Source organism: Spinacia oleracea, chromosome 3 (genome assembly GCF_020520425.1).
Source record: "Spinacia oleracea cultivar Varoflay chromosome 3, BTI_SOV_V1, whole genome shotgun sequence".
Taxonomy (NCBI): domain Eukaryota; kingdom Viridiplantae; phylum Streptophyta; class Magnoliopsida; order Caryophyllales; family Amaranthaceae; genus Spinacia; species Spinacia oleracea.
The window spans coordinates 10,946,253-10,972,621 of NC_079489.1; positions in this window are offsets into that span (position 1 = coordinate 10,946,253).

Below are 26,369 nucleotides of genomic sequence, written 5' to 3' on the forward strand. Positions count from 1 at the left end.
TAAGTGTTACATTTGCCAAGTGTCGAGAAATTTAAGTTAAATTTATTAAAGTGATATGCAAGCGGGGTAAGTAGCACTACAAGAAATTGTACCATTAATGGGAAATCCCGTCTTTAAAGGCATTATGTCGCGAACCCGTCATAGAAGGGGGCCGTCATTGATGGAAAATTCCGTCGTTAGTCCGTTGTAAAAGACATTTACGGCGGTTGCCCATCTTTGTTTGGTTGTTCGCCCCTCCTTAAAAGGCTTTTGAGACAAAAATTTTGACCCGTCGTTATTGGTTGTCATTAATAATTCAAATTCTTGTAGCGTGACTAATTTTTTATTTATAAAAGTAGGTGATTTATTTATTGTAAGAATAAATGGTGTAAGTATGTGTGGAGACCCTGAAAGAGAGACAAAGGTTAATAAAATTGAGATAATGTAATTGAGAGTGAGTACCATGAAAGTGGAGATATATACAGCTAATTGTAGTAGTATAATAAGTTTCTTTATATATGTATAAGTGTAACATTGAAATAAAAACAGTCAATTTACAAGTGTAACACTTAAATATAAAGAGAATTACAAAAATAATCAACTTTTATAAATATTACTACCTTTGTTCCTTAAACTTCTTTACAATTATTTGCACGGATTCCAATGTAATATTTAACCATTAATATATTCAATTTCGTATGTGAAAAAATAATAAAAAGTTGATATTTTGAACATACATATTGATTTCATTCTAACAAGATATTCTATATAATAGTGAGAATTTAAGATCAAAGTTTTCATACTTTGGACCCATATTCCAAGGCGTAAAGAATTTTCAGGAACGAAGGTAGTATTAATTAAAAGAAAAAACGAAAACTCAAAAGTTAGCTAGAGATGTTTTTAGTGCATGATACATGCATGATATGTAGGAACAATAATTGTTGATACCAAAAAAAACTTATAGACAAAGTGAAGATATTATTTGATTGGGGATCTTATAAGAATAGCGTTGCACAACAAGATGGGTTCAAGTCCTACCAGTCGATACCAAAAATAATTGTTGATACCAAAAATAATTATAGACAAAGCGAATATATGTAATCTCAATAAAAGAATAACAGGAGACAATTTATATGTTCATGAGAATAGGAAGCACAAGAAGATGGGTTCAAGTCCTACCGGTCCACTAGGGCATCTAACCAGACTAGGCCTAAATTTAAAAGACTCTGAATGTGTTATTATTTTCTACATGGTACGGAGTAAGTTAAGCACAACCATATACTCCATCCGTTCCTATTTAAGTGTCCACTTTCCAAAAATAGCGTTCCCTATAGTGTCATATTTCTATTTTTGGACTACACTTTTCTCACTTTTCCATACACTTTTCTCACTTTTTCATACATTTTTCTCACTTTTCCATAAATCATGATTGTTTTTTCTTACACATTCTACACTTTTCCCACTTTTCCATCCCCACATCCACTTTTATTTGTACTTTATCAACAAACAATTATCTACTTTATCCTTCCCCCCCAAAAAACAATCTCAATCATTATTTTTCTTACACACTTTTTATTTTCCTTAATTGCCGTGAATTCTCTCAATATGGACACTTAAATAGAAACAGATGGAGTACTAAATATCACTTACTAGTTTAGTGGTAAATTTTTGACCTCATGACGTTATGATCTAGTGATCAATCTAGCTAGCTAGGGCCTAGGGGCTATTTCGGGATGGAGGTTCCCTTCTCATTTCCAATAAAGTGTGACAAGCAAAGCTGATTGGATAAGGGTGTAGAATTTTTATTCTATAAGGGAACTCCTGTGATCATTTTAGTAAATGTCATTTTGGTGTCCCCCTATACAATAGACTATAATACCCTTAAATCCTTAATAAGTTCACAATTTAATTAAATTAATAAAAAATTATAATAATTCTAAAAGCTGATTATATAATGTCATATTGCAAATAAGGGAATAAAATCTTGCATATTTTAGTACATGAAAAACAGTTGCAATGTGATAGCCAAAAGTCAACAGCAAATTTGAATCCTTATATTCTCTCCTTCGTAATTTATGAAAATTTATAATCCCTTCATTTTCTTTCCCTTAAAATTTTAATATGTTTATTCTTTCTTTAATTTTTACGGAGTAAAATTTTTATTTGTTATCAACTATCACACCCCCTTTTGTAAGCGCCTTCTCCCTGATAGTAGCCATTTGCTCGCATAGTCACAACCTCTCATACTGCCTCATGCACACTTCTTATCGCGGTCTTTTGCCGCCGTCATAGCCTTTCCACCCATTTTATAAACTTTATAGATCGTTGAGTAGGAGAATGACCATGACCATAAGACATTTTATAAAGTCTCATGTTATTTCAGGTTAAGATATAATGCAAATATTTTTTCTTATATTCGCACGCATTGCGTGCATATAAGACTAGTGTTTATATATTTCAAGTCTTGGAAGGATCTTTGATGCATGATTTTAGTAGGTCTTGGCGTCTTGCACTAATAATAAAGTATATTTAGTCAGAATCGTCTTAAATATTTCGGAATCCTTGTTCTAATATTTTCCATGCAAATCTTAAAATTGGGGCCCTAAAATGTGGTTGACCCCAAATCATTGTCATGCTCCTAATTTTTAGTCGGCTGAGCAACAATTTATTATTAAAATATCACTGTCATGCTCCTAATCTTTAGTTTTAAATTAAAAGAAATAAAAAAACAGCCATTAATTAATAAAGAAATGAAATTACAACAACAAAATATGAAAATAATACCAAATTAGAACAATAAAAATACGCAACTATTCAGCCTACAAAAACAAAATTAAGAATGGCAGATTGTAGTTTCATGATTTGATACTCACGTAATTGTAATTGATAAACACGAAATTACACCTCCGTCTTTGTTATTATTGTTCTTCATCTTCAAAAATCCCAAAATTTACTCCTTTCCAATTCTAAGGAAATAGAATTGCAATAAAAAGTTAGGAATCCAAACGATCAATAGCACAGACGAATTAGCCTCATTAGACCGTACATCTTTCTTGGTATATCCAGATAATAGGTAGGAGCATAAACTGAAACATTCTGGAGCTACAAAGATAGTTATTAAATCGTTAGCACCGCATAAAAACATTCCTCCTAGAGTAGCTGTTTTGAAATTGGCGAATTGCAATAAAAAAATCAGAGAAAAAAAATCCCCAATCTGATTTTTTTTACTTTTTGAAATGAATTTGATAATTTGTTTGAGAATGGTAGAAATACTTAAAGGGTTAAAAATCTATCCCTTTGATTTAAATAGATGAAAATAGATGGAATTGGGAATTTGGCAACAAATATTAATTAATCTCGAGAGATAGATAAGAGTGTTGAGCTAGGAGATGAATATGAGCGTTGAAGTTCTTGAAAAAGCAAAGCATTAATTTGGGAGGATGAATGACTCTGTAGCAGTATTAACTTTTTTTCTTCTTTTTAAATGTATATTGGTTGCGGCTCTTTTATTTTTGGTGGCCTTGTGCTATTGACCATGATGCACAGGGCCATCGACGGGCCAAATATTAGTGCAACACTATTATGAGTCTTGAAAATTCAAACTCATTCTAAGACTCTTGTTTGGTCTTAGTAGAGCACACAGGTAGCACGAGGATGAAAAAAATGACATGTAATTAGTAGAGGACACAGGTAACAGACAAGTATATTCTTTTGGAAAACATGTAATTATTTCATTAACCAATGTCGGCTATAATGACATGTCATCTTAAAGTACCAATTGTCTGTTGGTTCAGTGGTGATTGAGGCTGAACTTGGTAGGGAGAACTCATGTTCGATTCCCGGCGAAAACAATTGGGAGTGGACTGGAACCTACCCACTCAGAACTCACCCCAATCCGGATTAGCCCTAAGGGTGAACCGGGTGGTACACCAAAAAAACATGTCATCTTAAAGTATTATTTTTTTTAGGAGTTTACAAACAACAATACGGGGAGACTCTTATTTAGGGGACTCTTAATTTCTCTCATATGACACCTACGCACCAACTCCAAATAAGAGTCTCCTCCCAAAAATTCTGAAAATAGACTAATTCTTAACATTAGCTCTTATACTCTTATACTCTTTTACCCTTTTTATTTTATTTTTATGAAAAAATGATAGTGCCGCTAGCTCTTATTTATAAGAGCCTCTTATTTCAGAATTTTCTTTTGCAACTTTAATTGAAAGTCTCTCATTTCTCACCTAAAAGCTAGTTATTAATTTCTCTTTCCTCAAAAGTTCACTAAGAGCCTCCCTTTATTCATGTTTTAAGTGAGTCTGAATAATGAGTCTAGGGATAAGTGTAAAAACATTGTGATTCTTGTGTGAATAGTAATAAATAAAAAATCGAGAAAAATTGATGTGACAAAGTCTAGAGTTTGAGGTTGAATATAAGGGATAAGTTGATGTGGTGAAGTCTAGAGTTAAGTAATTACACGTTAGAGGCAATGCTAGTCCAGGTTGACTTTATCCCTCAAACTCAATCCAAACATTAAGCTCTGCCTTATCATTTTCCACTAACTTTTTATCTATTTTGTTATTCAAAGTTACACAAGATTCTCCTTAATTTCACATTTTATCCTTTTTTTTTTAACAAACTTACTTGAATAGTTTCACCAAATGAGTATCGCATGGTCTTTTTTTAAAATGCATTAAATAGGGCGATGGTCAATGTTAAAAAGAAATGGTGATTTTTCGATATATACTAGTTTAGGGCCCGTACATGTGGTTCCATCATGCTGTTTTTCTTTTTAATTAATTAAACTGGATACCAATTAGCTAGTTAATAAAGTTTTGAAGAGTGGTACCTAAGATCTGAGATCAAATCTCGTCTATATTATTTGTCGTCTTTCCCTTTATGACTCTATGTACACAAAACAAAGTTACTTAACTTCATTCAATACGGAGTATTATATTTTCCCCTTTAATTAATCTCTATCACAGGTTTTTTGAACTAACTAGCTTTTGAGCCCGTTCATAGAACGGGTGGTTGTATAATGGTTGTTCAGCTATCTTTTAAAGTTTTAATTAGTGAGGACTTGTGATTTTTGGTAATATATGAATTAAATAGAGGTGTAATTTGAAGTAAGGGTGGCAATGGATTGGAGGTATATCGGGCCGATGGAGATTCATCCGCCTCCATCCGTCAACTTTTCATCCATCATCCAACTCATCCGTCAATCCATTTACCCTCCATCCACATCCGACTCATCCATCATGCATCCGCGGATGAATCAGGTGGGTCGGATGATTAGCCGGTGTAATTAAAATTATCGTCAACTTTATTTATAATATCAATCAATATAAAGTAATATGTGTTAATATAGTGGGCAATGAATTACAATTTTGATACATTTACATTATAAAATAACCGAAAATGCTAATAATAAAAAATATATTAGGTAATACTTACAAGATTATATTAATAATTAAGTAATTGTAGTATCCAAAATTAATAATTTTAACGGATCGATGGATGGATCAGATGATGGATCGGGTGACGGGTTGGATGAAGCTCCACCCTAATCCGACCCGATCCACGCGCCACCCGTTTAACAACAGTGTTTTATCGGGTTTCAACCATAAATTCGGTTCGAGTTGTTCGAATATCCGTCGGACTTTGATGAAATTGTCACCCATAATTTGAAGGTTGAAAAAATATAAAAATTATATGTTGAACTAATATTGAATGTTAAAGGGGTGAATTAAGTGGAAGAGGTTAATGTATATATTGGACTATTAGTAATTGATGTTGAATAAAGAAGATAAAATGGAAGAGGAGTTAAAGTTGTAAAGCATAGAAACAATAAAAAATAAAAAAACAAAAAAAAAAACACTAATAATGAATTTATGAATGAAATGAGAGATGACACATGGCTTCCAATAATCTATGGTGACACATGGTTTCTAATAATCTATGGTTATCCTTTTTAAATACTAGGTATAGATTTTAACTAGTTTTTGGGGCCGGGCAATGCCCCGGGTACTACATTAATGATATTCACATTTACTTATATGTTTTTTTTGCAATGATAACATGAACATATATAATATCTTAGTGGTAAAAGGTTTAGTGTTTAAACTCAAGGTTAAAGGTTTAAACCTTATGCAAACCATGTTTGATATTTTTTTAATGTATAAAAGAGTTACTCAAATTGTAACATCGTAAGTTTTGTACAGGAACGCAAAAAGTCGCAGAGACGAAATAGTGAGCACAAACGAAGGCAACGCATTAATGCAAAGATGAGAGCAATACGAGCATTAGTTCCCACTTGTGACAAGGTAATATTTGGTCATTTAATTTACACAGTATACAAATACTATGAATTGATCGATAAATGGCCTTTTCACCTAGCTGAAAAATAACTAGCTAAATAATCGGGCTTTTTTTTATATTATAAATCGATAAAATGGCATTTTCACCTAGGTGAAAAGTAGGCTTATTCGGTAACAATTTATGTTTTGAATTTTATGTTTTTATATAGCAAATTGAAAACAGATTTCTGTTTCGCTCTTGTACTTTTTCAAAACTAATAATAAACGCAATTTTCTATTGGAATGAATACCAACTCCTTGATTTTTTCGACATAAATACAGAGCATGCATAGAGAATGGCAGAATCGTTCTTTCAAAATTTTAAATAAAATTAAATTAAAATTCTTCATACAAAATCAATTACTCCTTTACCAACTTCAGTTCTTTCATTACTCTTTGTATCTTTCATCAAATCAATACAACTCCAGGAGCGAAGCATAGTGAGGGCCTAGGTAGGTCATGGACCCCCTGAAGGCCCAACCACACCTATTAAATAAAAGACTAACGAGTTAACATTAGATAGTTTTCTATTGGACTGCCCCCCTAAGCGGCTAAGTCTACTTGCTTAATTAGTGTTCGGCCCTCCTTGATAACCTAGTCTGGCTTCGCCCCTATATAACTCCATATCAAATCTGATCGTAAAACCCCAAAATATTACATTTTATATCACTAATTATATTCGAAGTATAATTTTTGTGATACCAATATTCTAGTACTCCGTATTTGTTTTTGACATGAATCTCCAACCACATATTAGATCCAAAATCAAATAGGTGAATAAATTACTTGAAATTGATGCCCAAAAATTGTTGGAGAATAGGAGCATACCCCATTTGAAATATATAAATTAATATGAAGATTGTGGAGCACAGAGGAGGAGGCTGATGTGAGCGTTTAGGTTGCCATTAGAGGTCATGTTGAGGTTTTTGGACAGAGAAAATGACCAGATCAAGAGAGGATGTATAGGGTTATTGTGTGAATAACAATAAATTATTATATTCTTTAATAAAATTATATCAATGTCTTTTTCACAAGATAATTAATATATTAATAATAATTTGCAAAGATAACATTAGAAGGGTTAGCTCAATTGGAAAATGCTCTAATATTGAAACTGAGGGTTAGCTCAATTGGATTATGCTCTAATGTTAAAACTGGAGGTTGCATGTTTGAATCTTATGCAAATTATATTTCACATAAATGAAAGTGAATTGATATTATAGACTTATGGATTGGGGGAAATTCCGCTTTGGTTTTTGTTAGCAAAATTGTTTTATTAATCACTTTCACCTGACAATTCTTTTTTTTAATAAAAATAGATTTTTTTTATCGCAAAAAAAGCTGGTCTTGGTGGCTAAGAGATTATTGGTTAGCTTTCTCAGCCTCATCAATTCGTGGACTATGGACCGTGGTGCACATAGAGCTACGTGCACCAAAAGAACATGTGTGCATAATTAAAAGAACACGACACTACGGCAAAAGAACATGCGATATAATATTTCACTTTTTTATTATAAAAATAATTTATTATTTTACTATTTATTAAAACCTAAATAAAAAAAATACTCATGTTCTTTTCTCGTAACCAGATGTTCTTTCAATTATATACTGTGTTCTTTTGGTGCACGTAGCTCTATGTGCACCATGGTCCACCTTCTAAATTGCGCAAGTAATTAGTCCGTCAAAAAACACTCCATAGATGACTAGATTACTACGTACTTTATAATTACTTTATAGTAATTTTTATTGCTCCGTTTCATAATGATATTTATATTATTAGACTTTTTACATTGTTTATATTTTGACATTAATATCTTTAATTACATATTAGTGAAAAAAAAAGTTTAAAAATTGATATTATGAAAAATTTGCATTGAGATTAACCTAGCAAAAATCTAAAAAATGAAATTTGTATTTATAGAATAACCTATAAACGTGGTAAAAGTTAGTATGTGAATAGTGTAAAAGTTAAAGAGATGCACATATTAAGAAACGGAAAAATATACGTATAATGTAACCGACAATCAATTAATGAAGTGAAGAATTCGAGCAGAATATCAGAGAATTTGAGCAGAATATCAGAGAGAGAAGAAGAGAATTATATTCAGAATGTGGTAAATGAATGAAAAACAGAATTCATTACTTGAGAAGCAAGTAGACTAGGGAATATATACAAAGACCCTAACCAACTAATAACAGAAATCAGTTATGGAAAATAGATTAAATAATAATATAAATTATGTATTTCCTATACTTCCCCCTCAAGCTGGACCTTGGATAAGAGACCAAGCTTGGCAGATAATGAATGGTGTTGAGAAGAAGGGAGAGGTTTGGTAAGCAAATCTGCTAATTGCTGAGAACTAGGAACATGAGAAGTGTTGATGAAGCCAGCTTCCACCTGTTCTCTGATGTAATGCATTTCTCGTTTGAGATGTTTAGTTTTGTCATGATAAACTGGATTATGTGCAAGATGTTCAGCTGATGTATTATCACAGTAAAGAGTAACAGGCAGCTGAATATGAACTTGAAGATCTTCCAATAATCCTTGTATCCAAACAAGTTCACTAGCAGTTGCAGACATGCTTCTGTATTCTGCTTCAGCAGAAGATTTGCTCACACTCCTTTGCTTTTTAGTTTTCCAAGATATCAGATTAGAACCAAGGAAAACAGCATAGGCACTAAGTGATCTACTGCTGTATTGACAAGAACTCCAGTCAGCATCACTGTAAGCTGAGATTTGCAAGTCAGAACTGGAAGAGTACCATAAGCCATTGTCCAAAGTTCCTTTGAGATATTTAAGAACATGAAGAGCAGCACGCAAGTGAGGTATTCTTGGAGAGTGTACAAACTGACTTAGATGTTGAACACAGTAAGACAAGTCTGGTCTTGTGATGCCCAAGTACAACAATCTTCCAACAAGCCTTCTGTAAACATCTGGTTCTTCCAGTAGATCACCAGCTTCAGTGGATAATTTCAAACCACAGGACAAAGGAGCAGGAGCAGATTCACAATCAAGCATACCAGCATCAGCAAGTATATCAGTGATATATTTTCTTTGAGAAAGAAAAATACCTTTGTCAGTTCTGTGAATTTCAATCCCCAAGAAATAGGCCAACTGACCTAGATCTTTGATTGTGAATGCCTTATCCAAAGCTGTCTTGACTTCTTGCATTTGAGTTAATGATGTTCCAGTCAACAAAATATCATCAACATAGACTAAGAGAACCAAAAACTCTCCATCTAGATTTCTTGTGAATAGAGAGTAATCCTGTGTTGATTGCTGAAATTTCAACACTTTCAGAAACTTGCTAAGCTCCTTGTTCCATTGTCTGGAAGCTTGTTTCAAGCCATAAAGAGATCTTTTAAGTCTGCAAACCTCACCTGGTTTTGCTTTGGTGTAACCAGCAGGTGGTTTCATGTACACCTCTTCATCCAGAAATCCATGCAAAAAAGCATTATTCACATCCAATTGACACAAATTCCAACCCTTAACAGCTGCTAAGGCAATAACAATTCGAACTGTAGCCAGTTTAGCAACAGGAGAGAAAGTTTGTGTGAAATCCTTGCCCTCAATTTGTTGATAACCAATAGCTACCAATCTGGCTTTGTACTTGTCTATGGAGTAATCTGGATTCAGTTTTGTTCTGTACACCCATTTAGAGCCTATTGCCTTTTTGTCCTTGGGTAACAAGGTTAAATCCCAAGTATCATTGCTCTCAAGAGCAATGATTTCTTTCTCCATGGCTTGTATCCAATTGGTATCATCTTTAGCTTGATGATAGGTTTTGGGATCATTGGAAGAAAGACTTACAGAAAAGGCAAGAGAATCCCAAATATCATAACTGTCCAAAGCTAGATTTAATAACCAACTATCATCATCAAAATTATTTGTTTCTGTAGGAATAGAAGAATCAACAGAAAAGGAAAGAGAATCACTAGTCTGTGGTTCTGGTTCATCTCTGTGTGGAACATAGCTTCCAACAAAATTTTTTAAGACAACAGGAGGTTTGATAGGTCTTGTAGATTTCCTTTGAACAGGAATGGCACTCAGATTAGGAACAAGAGGAAGGGGAGAATGAGTAGAGGAGTCAGAAGTAATAGAAGTAGGCATAGATTGTGAAGAATTAGGAGAAGTGGTCTGTATGTAAGGAGTAGGAGAAGTAGGTGGAGAAATATGATCAATGTCATTTGGTGAAGTTAGGGAAATATGGGGTGAAGAATTTAGAGTAGGAGTGGATACAGTGGAAGAAGAAGTGTTTAAGATTGGTGTTTGACAAGAATTAGTGCTTAGATCAATCATAGGAGGAGAAGTAATCATTGGAATATCAGATACAGATGCTAGTTTGTAAGGAAAAACAGTCTCAAAGAATATTACATCCCTTGAAACAAACACTTTGTGTGTGTCAAGATCATATAATTTAAAAGCTTTACATCCAGCAGGATACCCAATGAACAAACACCTTTTAGTTCTTGAGTCAAATTTGTCTCTCTGAATGTGAGAATTGTGAACAAAACACAGAGAGCCAAAAACTCTGAGATTTTCATAAACAGGAGGAGTATTAAACATGATCTCAAAAGGAGTTTTCCCATTTAAGACTTTGGAAGGGATTTTGTTGATCAGATGAGTAGCAGTGAGAACACACTCTCCCCAGAATTTCTTAGGGAGACCTGCATGAAATCTTAGGGCTCTAGCAATTTCCAGCAAGCTTCTATGTTTCCTCTCAACTCTACCATTCTGTTGAGGAACATAAGGCACACTTCTTTCATGTAAAATGCCCTTGCTGGCAAACATGTTTCTACAGGATTCTTTGATTATTTCAGTGCCATTATCAGTTCTAATTTTCTTCACTAGTTGATTAAACTGAGTCTGAACCATAGAGAGGAATTCAGAGATGATTTTCTGAACTTGCAACTTGTTATGAATCAGATAAGTCCAAGTTATTCTGCTATGATCATCAACTATAGTTAAGAAATAAGAAGCTCCATCTAAATTTTTGACTTTGTATGAACCCCAAAGATCAATGTGAATCAGATCAAAACATGCAGCAGCTCTACTGTGACTCATAGAAAAAGGAAATTTATGTTGTTTGGCACTATAACAGATATCACAGTTGTATTCAGTGATTCCTTTGCAACATTCAGCATTCACAAATTTCATTTTTGACAAAGAAGGGTGACCCAATCTAGCATGTAACAAATCCAGAGTATTTCTAGCATCATCCTTAGTCTTAGAAATACTAGTGGAAGTTTTATTTGGCAATCTCATCATATGTACATCAACCATACTATCAACTGTATTGCAGCTAGGTAACTGAGAACTATTACCTTGACAGATATCAACTGGAGTTGTGACAAAATAGTAGAGTCCATTTGTCCTTTTTCCAGCACCAAGTTTCTTGGAATTAGAGGGGTCCTGGAAAATGTAACCAGTTTTGGTAAATGTTACTAGGATTCCAGTATGTTCAATCAATCTCCCAACAGACAGCAAATTATGCCTAAAACCTTTCACTAGTAGCACATTATGTAAGACCAAATCATCACTGAGGACAGTATCCCCAATTTTCTCAACTGTCATCTGAGTTCCATCAGGCAAACCAACTTTGATAGGCTGAATAAGAACTCTTATGTTGGTCAATATATTTTCATCAAAAGTCATATGATCACAAGCACCAGAATCAACAATCCATAAATGATCATGACTTAATTCAGTTGTAGTGCAGTTAAAAGAATGAGAAATAGTACCTGCATAGTTAGCATAAGAACAACTTGCTGCAGAAGTATTTGTATTCTGAGATTGTTGTCCTTTCATCACCTTCATGACTTCTTGACAAATTGCATTAAGCATTGTACTGTTAACCAAACCATTGTCTGCAGCTGTATTATCTAGAGGATCATCACCAGCATCAGTTGCAGAATTTACATTGGCAGCAAATCTAGTGTTGCTTGAGTTACTTCCTTTAGAAGCCTTGATAGAATTGTACCAATCAGGATAACCAATTATCTTGAAACATTGTTCTGCAGTATGACCTTTCCCTTTGCAATGAGTACAAAACCTATTCAACTTCTCTTTCTTGAGCTCTTTCCAATCTTTCTTTCCATGATTTCCATCATTCTTCTGGACCTGATTGCCTTTGTAAAATTGTGCAGCCATGGCACTGCTATTTAGAATGTTATGCTCAACAACAGCATTACTCACTTCCTTCTGTTTTTCAATCTGCTGAGTGATTGAAAACACTCTATTCAAATTAGGCATAGGATCCATAGCTAACACATTAGTGATGGTACTGTCAAAACCTCCATTCAAACCAAGCAAGAACTTCATCATTTTGTCCTCTTCTTCAAACTCAACCACTTTCTTTAAAAATTGACAACTACATGTCAACATAACACCACAAGTACAAGTAGGAAAGGCTCTTAGAGTCTGCATCTCATCCCATAACTTCTTCAGTTTACTGTAATATGACACTATAGTCATATTTTCTTGAGTCAAATTCTCTATTTCCTTCTTCAATTGATAAATCAATGGACCATTAGACTGTCCAAATCTTTCAGCCAATTCAAGCCATAGGTCAGCAGCATTATCAATATAGCCAAAATCATCAGCTAAATCATGATTCATAGAGCTTAAAATCCAGCTTACTACCATAAAATCAGCTCGTTTCCACTTCAAGTAATCCTTATGATTAACAGTAGGTTTAAGCAATTCACCATTAATGAAACCTTCCTTATTCTTAGCTATTAGAGCTCTTTTAACATTCCTACTCCATCGAACAAAATTCGCACCATTAAAAGGAACAACAACTAAACTTGAAGTAGGATTGTCTGAGTTTGCTATGAAATAAGGATCAAAATTATTGTTGTTACCTTCAGAATTTGATTGAGAACCTTCACTTTCAGTGTTTCCAATCGCCATTGCAGAAGATAGTTTTAGTAAGAATCAATTTCTTCAGTTTTGTGCAAGAAATTTCGCAATCAATCGCAAGAAATTTCGCAGCAAAAAAAAATTCCAGCAAGAACTTCAGTGATCAAACACTATTAATTCTGAGAAGATCGAAGAGTAAATCTCAAATTGAGAAACCTCAATCTCTTTATCAGAGATTATGGCTCTGATACCATGAAGAATTCGAGCAGAATATCAGAGAATTTGAGCAGAATATCAGAGAGAGAAGAAGAGAATTATATTCAGAATGTGGTAAATGAATGAAAAACAGAATTCATTACTTGAGAAGCAAGTAGACTAGGGAATATATACAAAGACCCTAACCAACTAATAACAGAAATCAGTTATGGAAAATAGATTAAATAATAATATAAATTATGTATTTCCTATATGAAGTAAATAAGTAATTAGGCAATATGTAATACAATTAAGATTGTTGTTATCTCTCGTGTTCTACCATAATATAAGAAAAACTCACGTTGAGAAATTAGTAAAAGAGACATAAATACCAAATTGCATATGATCTTGAGGTGATATCATGGATATGGTTCTTAACAGTTGTAATTGATTATCCTTTCCGCTAGAGTTTGACATGTATAGCTAGACCACCTGCAAGAGATCGATCACGTACAAGTCAATTGGGTCATGCTCTTACCAAAAACAAAACAAAATTGCCTAACTAGTGTTTATACTTTTATATGGAGTAGCTAGAGAACATGTAAATTGAACTTGTATGTATATAGTACACACAAATCATCATATATATATACACTTAATTATACCTCAATCTTGGTAAGATTGTGCATGCTATGTACGTTAAAAGAAACCACGCACATGCGAATTATTCCACCTATATATTGCTAATCGGTTCGAGGATTACTTAATTTGATCTAATGAAAGTTTTTTTTTTTTTTGAGCGTTATGGTATAAGTATAAATGAAAACCTAGCTAGCATGGATCTCTTTATAGAGAGTTTCGTTGATAAAACGTACAAGTATTATATACTCCGTACCATACAATATTTTTGTTGCAAAAATCATGCATGGTGTACTACGTACAAGTATTATATACCATACGATATTTTTGTTACAAAAATCAAGCATGGTGTACTACGTACAAGTAGCATATACCATACATATTTTTGTCCATATTAGGCACAATAGATAAGTTTTGACATTTTATAAATGTGGATTGATTACCGCAATACTTTATTTTTGTTTTTTGAGAATACAAATGATGAGACACTTACTTCGTGTCAGGGTTATATCCAAATAACTAATTTGTCATTGACCCTGTTAAAGCAAAACTCCCTATTCGACAAACTTATAAGCGGCAGTGGCTACTCCCTCCGTCCCTTAATACTCGACATGTTTTGACTTTTTGCACTATTTACATAATTCACTTTGACCCTATTTTATTTATAGTATATATAAACAAATGTTACTATATAATATATTGTTGGCTTCATCTTAATATATTTTTTCAAAATATTTATGTTTTTATAAGTTTTTATAATACGTAGTTAAAGAAATTAGTGGTCAAAGTTGTGCATTGACAAGCGTGTCTGGTCAAAACAGGTCGAGTATTAAGGGACAGAGGGAGTAATTTTTTTTTAGCGGTGTAGCAGTGGGTTAGCCGTAAAGAGTAGCAAGTATCGGAAAGTAGCGGATAACAGTTAGCTGTATGGTTAACTATAAAAGTAACGGGTAATTAGTGTGAATTTTCGGTAAAATTAGTTTGCACTTGCAAAATACAATAAAAAGCTTTAAACTTCATATATTTTATCAAACGTAAAATGTTTAAACTTTATATATTTTATCAAACGCTACAACTAATTAAACACTACGTACCTAAATCGCTACTTTACCAAGCATTTAAAAATTTAACAAATAATATTTTATATAGATAAAAACGATACCTGCTACCTTAAACCATACCGTCAAACACGCCTTATCTACATCAACAAAGTCAAAAGAAAGGAGTATAAAGCTAGATATCCACAATCATACTTCGTACTTAATTCGTATTAAATAATGATGAATTACATAATGATCTTATGAACAACTCAATTACTTTAAAATAGTATATAAAAAAAATCACGACTTAGTCGCAAATACTAGACAAATGTATAATAAATTAATAAGTCATATGTAAATGTAATATATTTGTATATCTTTGTTACTCACTTGCGAAATAGGGAGTAACATGCATTTTCCTAGTGGAATAATCTTGAAATTCATGATTTTAGTTATGAACATGCATGAATATGAACGTAATAGTGGTAATTAATCTGTGCTTGCAAAGTTGCTAGTATAATAAGTTGGCTATTGTAAAATCATCAATAAATTAAAACAAAAGTATTGCTATGCCGGTTTTAAGATACCAATATTTATTTGAATTTCCAATTACTATTAAGTCCATGAGGTTGTGTAATCGGTTTTTATTAAAGACACTTTAAAAATTGTAAAATTCTTCTTAATCATTCTTCTACGTCTAACAGTTCTATGTGATCTTATCTATTAATTCGGATTAAATTGACTTGCGCAAGGTTTCGGTCTGATAGATCCATGTCCAACTTCCTTACTTGCCAAAAGAGTTTGGACCGACATTGCATATTTGCATACATGATTACATGCATGATTAATCACGTGAATTGTTGACTTAATTTTTGTTCTTTAGTGTTATATATACCAATAACCAACTTCTTGTGTCCATTTTCCAGATGTAAAATGTGGTAATTACATCACAAAACAGCACATAGAAAGCAAACAAATCCAACCAAACCACCCGATCCCTCCACAAAACACGCGCCCATAGAGACAGTTACATTAAATTAATGAACAACCAAAGGAGAATCAAGCCATGAAACATAAAACATGGGTAGTTGAGCCGCAATCTCTTCTACAATATACTTCGTATTATCGTATATGTCAATCATTTCAATATTTGTTGAGAAAAATAACCCATAATTACGGAGTTCGGAGGTGACGGATGATGTTAAATATCAACTAAGGGTGTATTCTGTCCGACTTATAAGGCATGAACTTATCTGAATTTATATGATTTATTTAATTTATATGACCTTATATGATTTTATAGGAACTTATAAGATCCTACTACCTCCGTTCCTGAAAGTTCTTTACGCTTTCCGTTTTGGTCCATTCCTGAAAGTTCTTTACACTCTACTTTATTTCCATTTTTACTCTCATTTGACCCACCATAACTTACCCACTCACAATACTTTAATATTAGTTTTCATCCACTCACATTGTTGGACAATTTATAGCCACTCAATTTCTATTTGTTACCCCACCATCACATGTTCACCAAAATTCCTTAATTACCGTGCAAATAATAAGCGTAAAGATCATTTAGGAACGGAGGTAGTATAAGACTTTATTAAACATTATTGGACTTTATTTAAAGTTTATTAAATTATTACTAAACTTTTAACTATTAGAATATTGATAATAATTATTCAAATTTATAAAATCCAAGTACGAATTCGGTCGGTTTGTAAAGAAAATATTTCTCCTATAATTATATTGAAAATGATTAACATATTAATTAATACTTACATATCATTGATAAAAAAAATTTGATAAGCAAGTAAGATATATTATAGCATAAAAAATGTGCAAAATCAACAGATCAAGGGGATATACCCCCTCTGATCAGAACAACACCACTGGCAGAGAAACCAAGGCAGCTACCATTCAAACAGGGTTAAAAACCAACTGTGATCCTAGTGCTAATAGCTCCAGGTAAGACTGCACTAATTCTGTTATATACATTCTATTGTATAAGACTACAAACTCTGTCTACACTTCTAACTTGAGCATTCCATAATGTATTATTCCTCTCACTCTATATATGATAAACTGTACAAAGAATACTAGTGAAGATCACCCCCTTCCTGAATATGGTGATCTTCCTCCTATGTAGCCATTGAATCATGCTATTAAGGCATTTATGAGCTAAGGTAATCCCTAGCCACAAAGAAATTTGTGTCCAGCACTGAGTAATGTACTCACACCAAAAGAAAAGGTGTTTATGACTCTCTACCTCAGTCCCACAAAGGAGACAAAGGTTATCTGCAGTGACCCCCATTTTCATCAGTCTTTCTTTAGTATTGAGTCTTTCTGACATGGCCAACCATGTAATAAATCTATGTTTAGGAACACCCAGCCTGCCCCAAACTGCATTGGCATATCATTGATAATTATTAACTTCAATTAGGAGTTATGAAAGAAGCATCTACATACACATGGACAAACCCCAGATGCTCTAGCAAGGAAGGGGAGAAATGCTTCTTTGGATGTTAATGTAACTAGATATTTGGCTATTCCTCCTAGTTATTGTTTAAATTTAGTCCTCTCGGATTGTAATAGGCGTAACGCCGAAACGTAAACTCCTCTAGTCATGCTGTTTTCACCAAAAAAAAAAAAAATTAGTAATCACAAATTCTGTTGATATAATAACATAAATATGATTTATTTAACATAACAACACAATACTGATAATATTACATATTTTATTTAATAACTTATTGAAACTTATATGTCTTTATTGGAACTTATAGGCCCATTATTAGAACTTATAGGAAGTTATAGACCCTAGTTGGAACTTATAAGGCCTTATTGGAAACTTATAGGAACTGAAAATAAGGTCTTATAAGTTTTGAAGAAAACACGACCTAAATGTTCCTTGCATAGGTTATTATTTTCGGTTTATTATCTCATGTGTACTCTTTGGTCAAGAGTTCGAATCCTTTATACTGCAATATAACTATGCCCTTTCATTTTTTTCCTCTCCCCCCAACATTAAATTACTAGCCCCGCCATTGCCCACATTTGAGTTGGGAGTAGTTGCCCCACATGAAAGAAATAGAGGGAGATTGACTAGTATATAAGATTGGTGGACTACTCCACCTATCACCAATTGGTTTTAGGATGGAACCCCGCCAGACTTAAATGTGGTCAATCTCTTCTCATGTTTGAGTCCGTGTAAGACTGAGTGATTCTATCAATCTTTATTCTCACAATGAGAGTAGTTGGCCTCATATGAATATTTCCAAGGTAGTAGCTCCACAAAACTACACGTTTCTACAAAGCTACAAGTTTTTCTTTTCCACATTGGTTGAGCAGTTGAGCTTGTCGCTCCAACTATTTACCTCAAGTCTTATAATGTGATCATTACACCAACAATTTATGGTGTGGCGTGTTTACACATATAAATAAACCCGGGGCGTTGGTTAACCGAATCTAAAAGTAACACCATTATAGAAAATAAAGTAACACTGGTATATACAAGGAACCTCTAACATGAAACTGCAACAAAAAAAGAAAAGTAACAACGAATACAATGTATAAGTAACACCAACATAGAAAGTCAAGTAACATGCACCAGTCTATTCAAGGAAACTCTAACATGAAATTGAAGAAACTGCAATAACTAAAAGTAACACTTGCATAGGAAATCAAGTATATAACATCAGTATATACTAGGAACCTCTAACATGAAATTGAAGAACCTGCAATAAAACAAGAAAAGTAACAGTGAATACAACGTATAAGTAACACCAGCATAGAAAGTCAAGTAACACTAGTCTGTACAAGGAACATTTAACATGAAATTGAATAAATTGCAATAAAACAAGAAAAATAACAACGAATACAATGTATAAGTAACACCAACATAGAAAGTCAAGTAACACCACTCTATACGAGGAACCTCTAACATGTAATTGAAGAAATTATAGTAAAACAAGAAAATAACAGCGAATACAATGTATAAATAACACAAGCATAGGAAGTCAAGTAACATCCGTCAATATTTCTTTTTACGCATAGCACACCGGGTTCACCGGAGCTTAGCTTTGACTACATCCGAATCCGACCCGTGTCGCACACATTGCTTATGGTGGGTGAGTCTCTCGATAAGAGTTTCTGCATACAGCGAGCCTCGAATCCGAGATCTCCCTTAAGAAGCATCACGCTGCTTACCACTTGAGCAAACTCTAAGTAACACCAGTCAATAACCTTCTCCATCGTAGTTGCGCGCGAGGGAGTGCGCGCTCACGTCATACTATCAAGTTGATGGTATTGTTGGTCACACAAGAGACGCGCTGAACTATTTATTAATTGCAAACTGGAACTTTCCTATAATAGCTGCACTTGCTTTGAAAGTGCACTTGGAATCTTAGTTTTCTAATATTTTCTCTATCTTGAAATACCTCTTTGGTGGTGTTTGGTTGTTAGAGGTTTGGTAGAAAATTAGAGGATTGAAGCAATTTAGAGGTTTGACCTTTCAAAACCTCTAATTGGAGTGTTTGGTTGTTAGAGGTTTGGAATAGATGATTCTTCTCAAACCTCTAAATCCAAAAAGTAGCTGAGAGCAGCTTTTTTCATTAGAGGATTGGGATTTTAACGTGTATTTACCATATTGTCCTCAACAACCTAGTGTTTTACATTAATTCATTGTACTGCTTTCATTATTTCATTCTCTTTCATTCTCTTACCTACGGTTCAAAATGAAACCTTTCACCTCCATAGTAGATCCAAGGTAAGAATCCTTCCTTGTAATTTTTTTTCTTTTCCAATTTTTTTTCTTATTATTTACTGCCCTTTTCTATTTATTTTGGATTTTTTTCTTGAAATTTTTATTTATTTATTTATTTGCACAAACATGTACATATTATTTTTGCAAAATATTGTTTAATTATTTTCATGATATATGTAGTACATTTTATTCCACAAAAATATATTTTACTTGTATATCTATCATACTAACAATTTGTACTTTTAAGTTAAACAATTCAATATGACAATGTCTTTATTTGTCATTTTACATATTCAAACAGCTAACAGCTAACAGCTATTTACCAAACACTTTTATACAAACTGCTAATCCAATCAGCTAGTCAAAACTGCTAAATCAATAAGCTAGTCAAAACTGCTAATTCAATCCGCTACAGCTAACCGCTAACCGCTAATCACCAAACAGGGCCTTTATCTGATTATCTCTCCTCTTACCTCCTCGGTTTAATTTCTCCCTGTATTAAAAACGTGAAGAAAAAAAGGAAACGGGGGAGTAAAATTTATAGCCCACGTGACCACAAAAACATTATCGAATCTTATCCTAATTGCATGAAAAATGTTTCTAAGATTTATTTTTGGTATTATGAGTATTTGCGCAGTATTTGTTATTACATGTGTAATTCAGTTTTGTGGCTTAATGTTGCAGGGAGATCATGTGTCCATTTTGGACCATACCATTAGGTACATCAAATCCTCGCAGCTTCAAATTAATGTAATAAAACAAATCATTCTTTCTTAAGCTTTATTAATCCTTGGATTTTTTAGACTGTTATTCAAATCCAAAGTTTTGTTTTTGGGCTTAAATACAGATGATGATGTCAAGGTCAATTGGACAAGCCCAGCTCCAATATCCATATGCACCTCAAATGATGATGCAGCCCATGATGCTCCCCGGACTTGGATATGGGCCTTGGCAAACACAATTTTCACCCTCGGGCTATCCGTTCATGGTTCCACAGCCCGGATATGACGGTGTTCCTAAACAGCCCATCCCTCAAGTCCAGGCTCAGGCACAGGCTCAGGGTCAGGCTCAAGCTCAGGCTCAGGATCCGGCTCCGGCTCCTTTTGCACCGGTTTTATGCCCCGTACAACATCTTCCAGAGACTATTAGTGCGTCGTCTACGCCAACTATATTGTCTTTCACCCCTCCTCTACCTCAACTCACAACGATGAATCCCTCTGATGAATCATCTTACCTTGAAACAGCGAAATCTTGTTAACTTTTTTTTTTTTTTGAATAGTTAGCCTTTAAAGTGTCAATAACCGTAAAAAATTACTTATTAGCAAAACCGTAGAACAAAATGTTATAGGATTTAGTCCGTTTACTTCACACTAGCTTTATAGGATCCATATATACAATAATACAATATACGTAAAGAATATACGTAAAGACAATTGTGTAGTTATGTAGTTGTGTAACAGTGTAAACTTAAATTCGTACTCTGTATCATATTATTCACATACGTAGTACTAGTCTATTACTTTATACTAAAACAGACACCAGGAATGACACATGTCATTTCCTGATCTAAAATTTTCCCGCCAAAAATCACTTTCCTAAAAAATATTTTTTTTTTATTTTATTTTTATTCTTTATCCTTTTTTAAAAACTATTTATGTGTGTAAAAAGAATATTAGTTTAGAAATTATGGTAATAATAGATAACACGTAATAATAATTTTGCTAAATACTATTTGGTAATATATTTTATTCAAATCGGTATATTAATAATGAAAAATATATTAACTCGATATGCCATGTTAGTCAAATTAGCATATCACACATATAACCGTGCTTGCACGGGATCTAATCTAGTATGTAGTATAGTTATAATATTTTGAGTCCCAACTCCCAAGTGGGTTGGTCGTCTTGGCCTACATTAACTGCAGTCATGGATTCAGATTCACGAGTGACCAATTAGGAAAGATAGGACCCCAAAGCCTCACAACTTTGGCAAATCTTGATTTAATTTAATATATGCCGGCCTAACGTTTCCCTAAAAAAAATTAAGAAAGATGGGCCTAATATGGTTAATGGGATCGTGATCAAATTATTGAATCTCTACTGTTGATGTCTACGTTGTCAAATTCCCTCGGTCTCCAGTTGTATTTTTCTACATTAATTTTTTTTAGTCTCACAGAAAGATTTCAAACATGAAGATTAAAATGAATTGAAATGGATAAATAAAGTACGAAAATTTCATGAAATGCCCTTGAATTTTGCCATAATTCACCAAACGCCCATCAAGTTACAATAATTCATAAAATACTCCTATTTCAATATTTAATACACCATCTACCCTAGTGACGTCATCAACCCCAATTGAACCCACTACCCCCAAATTAACCCACCTACTAACCCATTTCCCCCTTTTACTTTTTCTCTCCCACTTTCTTCTTCCCTGGCTTTTTCTCCATGCCTGCCCCCTTCCACCCTATTCCCAGATCCCCAATTGACCACCACCACCAACGTTTCCGACGTTCTCTCTTCCCAAAATCCCACCCACTGCCATTCTCGTCTGCCGCCACCAAAATCTTGGCCGCCCAATTGCTCACTGCCGCCACCAAGCAATTAGTATTTGATTTTCTTCTACGTAATTTTCGGATCTTAATTTGTACTCCTTGAGAGCTAGTAAACGACGACGATGATGATGATATTAGCTCGAAACCAATAGATTATTTGCAATGCTAATCTGTTGATTTAAACGACAATAATGATGATATGCTGATTGCAATGCTAATCTGGATTGTAAACGTCAGTGATGATGATATGCTCATTTAAGCATATTTGTGAGATAATGGGCCTGTAGTCGAGGATGAGAATTTGATTGCAATGCTACTCTAACAACAACTTCCATTTGGTGCTGAGCTTTTATTTTTATTTTTTATGCAATGCTAATTTGATTGCAATTTTGATTTGGTGGTGATTCTGGTGAGGTTCTTGGGAGTGGTGCGGACCATGGTAGAGAGGAAGCAGAGGGAGGGGAGACTTTGGTGGGTGTCGGCAAGGGTGGAGGTGTGTTGTTTTTGTGGGCGTCGACAAGGGTGGAGGTGAAGGTGAGGGTGAGGGAGGAAGATGCCAGAAACATATATGGCTGCCATGATAGTGAGGTGGATGGTGAGTTAATGGAAGAAGGAAGGGGTGAGAGAAAAGAAAAAGAAATGGGTGAATTAGTAGGTTAATGGGGTTAGTTGATTAGAAAGTTGATTAAGGAGTTAATTAGGGATTAGTGAGTTAATTAGACGTTAATTAATTTATTATAGGGTCGATGACGTCATTAAAAGTGTTTGGTGTATTAAGTATTGAAATAGGGATAGTTGGATTATTAAGTACTAAAATATAGGTATTTTATGAATTATTAAACTTTGACGGACGTTTGTGAATTATGGCAAAATTCGAGGGTATTCATAAAATTTCCGAATAAAGTATCATATTATTACTTTCACTTATCTCCTCTCAAATAATAGAAGTCTCACTTTGTCTTATTAAAGATCGAGTATTTGTTCTTTGGTCACCTAAACTTTCGTGTATGTAATGCATAAGTTGTTCTTATTTGGCACGTAATTCTTTTTACGGTTATTTTATGAAATGTCTCTAAATTTTGGCATAATTCACCAACTGCCCCTTGATTTCATTAATACATAAACAATTCTTAAAATAAAACTTAATACCCCAAAAGTCCTTACTATTAATGTGCCATTAGTGATCCGTTAGTCCAAATTTCAAATTCACAAAATACCCCTATTTCTAAACTTATTTCACCAAATACCCCTATTCTGAAACTTAATTCATCAAATACCCATATCTTTAAAGTATCAATTTTGATGCTCAACGACTAGTTTTTGTGTTTAAAAAAGTAGCCGTTTGTTATTCTTGCATATAAATACCCATGTTTTGCATTGTGAAATAGTAGCCGTTGATATTATGTTAGCAAAATATATTCTTACCTTCCTAACCAGGTAGCGAGGGTGTCTTCGCTATGGCTCTGGTAAACAAACAACAATCACTTCTGTTATACGGAGTGATCATATTTGGTTGTTGGTAAATGTTCCTCTCCTTTGGGGTGGATCATCGGGATCAAGGAGGCTAGTTGTGGTGTCAGCAAGATTTAACCACCTTATACCCAACTAGGTTCTCTACCCGAGTCTTTTTATATGGATTAATCACATGAAATTCAGAGGTCGCTGCCTTTCATTCAGTTTTCTGCTATTTATTTGTTTTTTGTGTGTTGTCCAAACAAATAATGGCAATAGTCTTTTTTGTTGAATCTTGTAGTCGTGATTGATGATCGATATTTTTGTACATACCGCCAGCATTAAGAAAGAAGAAAAAGAGTACAAGTGTGATTGTTGCTTCATCATGATGTTAAGGGCTCGTTCGGTATCACTGTCAGTTTGCAGTTTTTGGTTTTTTGGTACTAAAAATCATGTGATTGTGATTGAATCATTAACTAAAAAATAGTCATACGTATAGTAATCATATTGATTTTGAAAACTGACAACAAAAAACTGGAAACTACTTTTTGTGGTTTTCATATTTTGGTTTTTAGTTTTGTAAAAAACAGAAAACTAGAAACAAAATACGATACGGAACGGGGTCTAAATTATTAAGTTTGACATTGAATGATTGTATTTTCTTTATCACAATGCAAAACAAAGGATTTATATGCAAAGAATAACTAACGGCTACTTTTTCAAACACATAAACTAGCAGCTGAGAATCAAAATGAGTACTTTAAGGATATGGGTATTTGATGAATTAAGTTTCCGAATAGGGTTATCCGGTGAATTAAGTTTAAAAATAGGGGCATTTGGTGAATTTAAAATTTAGGCTAATGGATCAGCACTAACGGTACCTTTAGAAGTAAAGGTATTTGAGGTATTGATTTTTGTTTTAGGGGTATTTTATGAATTATTGAAAATCGATGGGCAGTTAGTGCATGAATTACGCAAAAACTCAGGAGTGTTTCATTAAAAACCCGTTCTTTTTATAGTGCTTAATTAATAAATTTCTTCGCTAACTCTTATTTTATCGTACTTTGTGATATACGTAGTACGAATTATATATACTTCAATTCGTATATATTTAAGTATCTGGAAATTAAAATAGAGTCTTTTGAATTCCGTTAGATTCATTTCAATATACTTTCTCCGTTTCATAAAATTGCTATATTTTTAGTTTTTCCACTATTTATACACCAACTTTGACCATATATTTTTACTATTTTTATTAAAAAAAAATTATCAAGTAGAATTGATTTCATTATATACTTCCATAATATTAAATTTAAATATTTTTTGAAAAAGATAATTAGAGATAATTCTGGTCAAAATTGTATATTGGCAAACGTACTCGTTAAAATGTTGCAATTTTTTTAAACAGAAGAAGTATCTACATTTTATATTTTTTCTATGAAACTTACACTACAAGAATTTGTATCTTTAACGACAACCTAATTACGACGGGTCAAAAATCCCGTCGCAAAAGCCTTTTGCGACGGGGCTAACAACCAAACAATGACGGGAATAACCGTCGCAAATGTCTTTTATGATGGGTTTACGACGGATTTACGACGGGATTTTCTATTAACGACGGCCCCCTTTTATGACGGGTTCGCGACAGGAAATCCCGTCGTTAATTAACGATTATTGGCCTTTCGCGACGGGATTTCCCGTCGTTAATAGTACAACTTCTTGTAGTGTTATGCAGTTGGCATGCGTGCGTGATAGAATTGAAGTGTATCTTAAATGATGTTTTGACACGTGTAATGGAGAGATTTATCATTAATTAATTAATAAATTAACTAGAGTTTAGTAAAGATCTCATCAACCGGGAGAGACTACAACAAACTTACCAACAAACTCACTAATAGAAGGGTCATGCACATTCCATTAGTTTTTAATTCCATCCTTAGGTTTGTGTCCCCCCATCATTTATGCTATGCATATAAAAGTTACAAAGTATAATAAGTACGACAAAATTTTAATTCCTTATTATATTTACTATGTTGTATTAATGATGTTTTGACTTAATGGTTAAAAAACTTAAGACTGACAATCTGTGTAAAACAGGTCACACGTTCGAATCCTTCTCTCCTCATTTGTAATTTGTACTGTCTCACACTCGCAATTATTTTTTAATAATACGCAATGGCATAACTTGTTGCATTAATTAAAAAATTCCTAAAGTTATAAATCTTCCCATCTACTTTTAATTCCATTTTTGTTGAAGAATGTAAATATAGTGAAAGTGAGTGCACTTAATTATAACTACATAAGTACATAAATATGCAAAATGATTTATGAGAAATTGAATATTGTGGGCCGGAGGTGGGAGGAATAAATTGTTAGGTGAAGAAAATCATAACTTGTGTTGTATTTATGTCTTATTCAAGCAATTAGATTAAATGCGATAAAAATGTACAAGAAAAACCAGTTTCTATTTTAGGAAACTTACTACTTATGTTATTTTTGTGGTCACAAAATGAACGTAAATTGG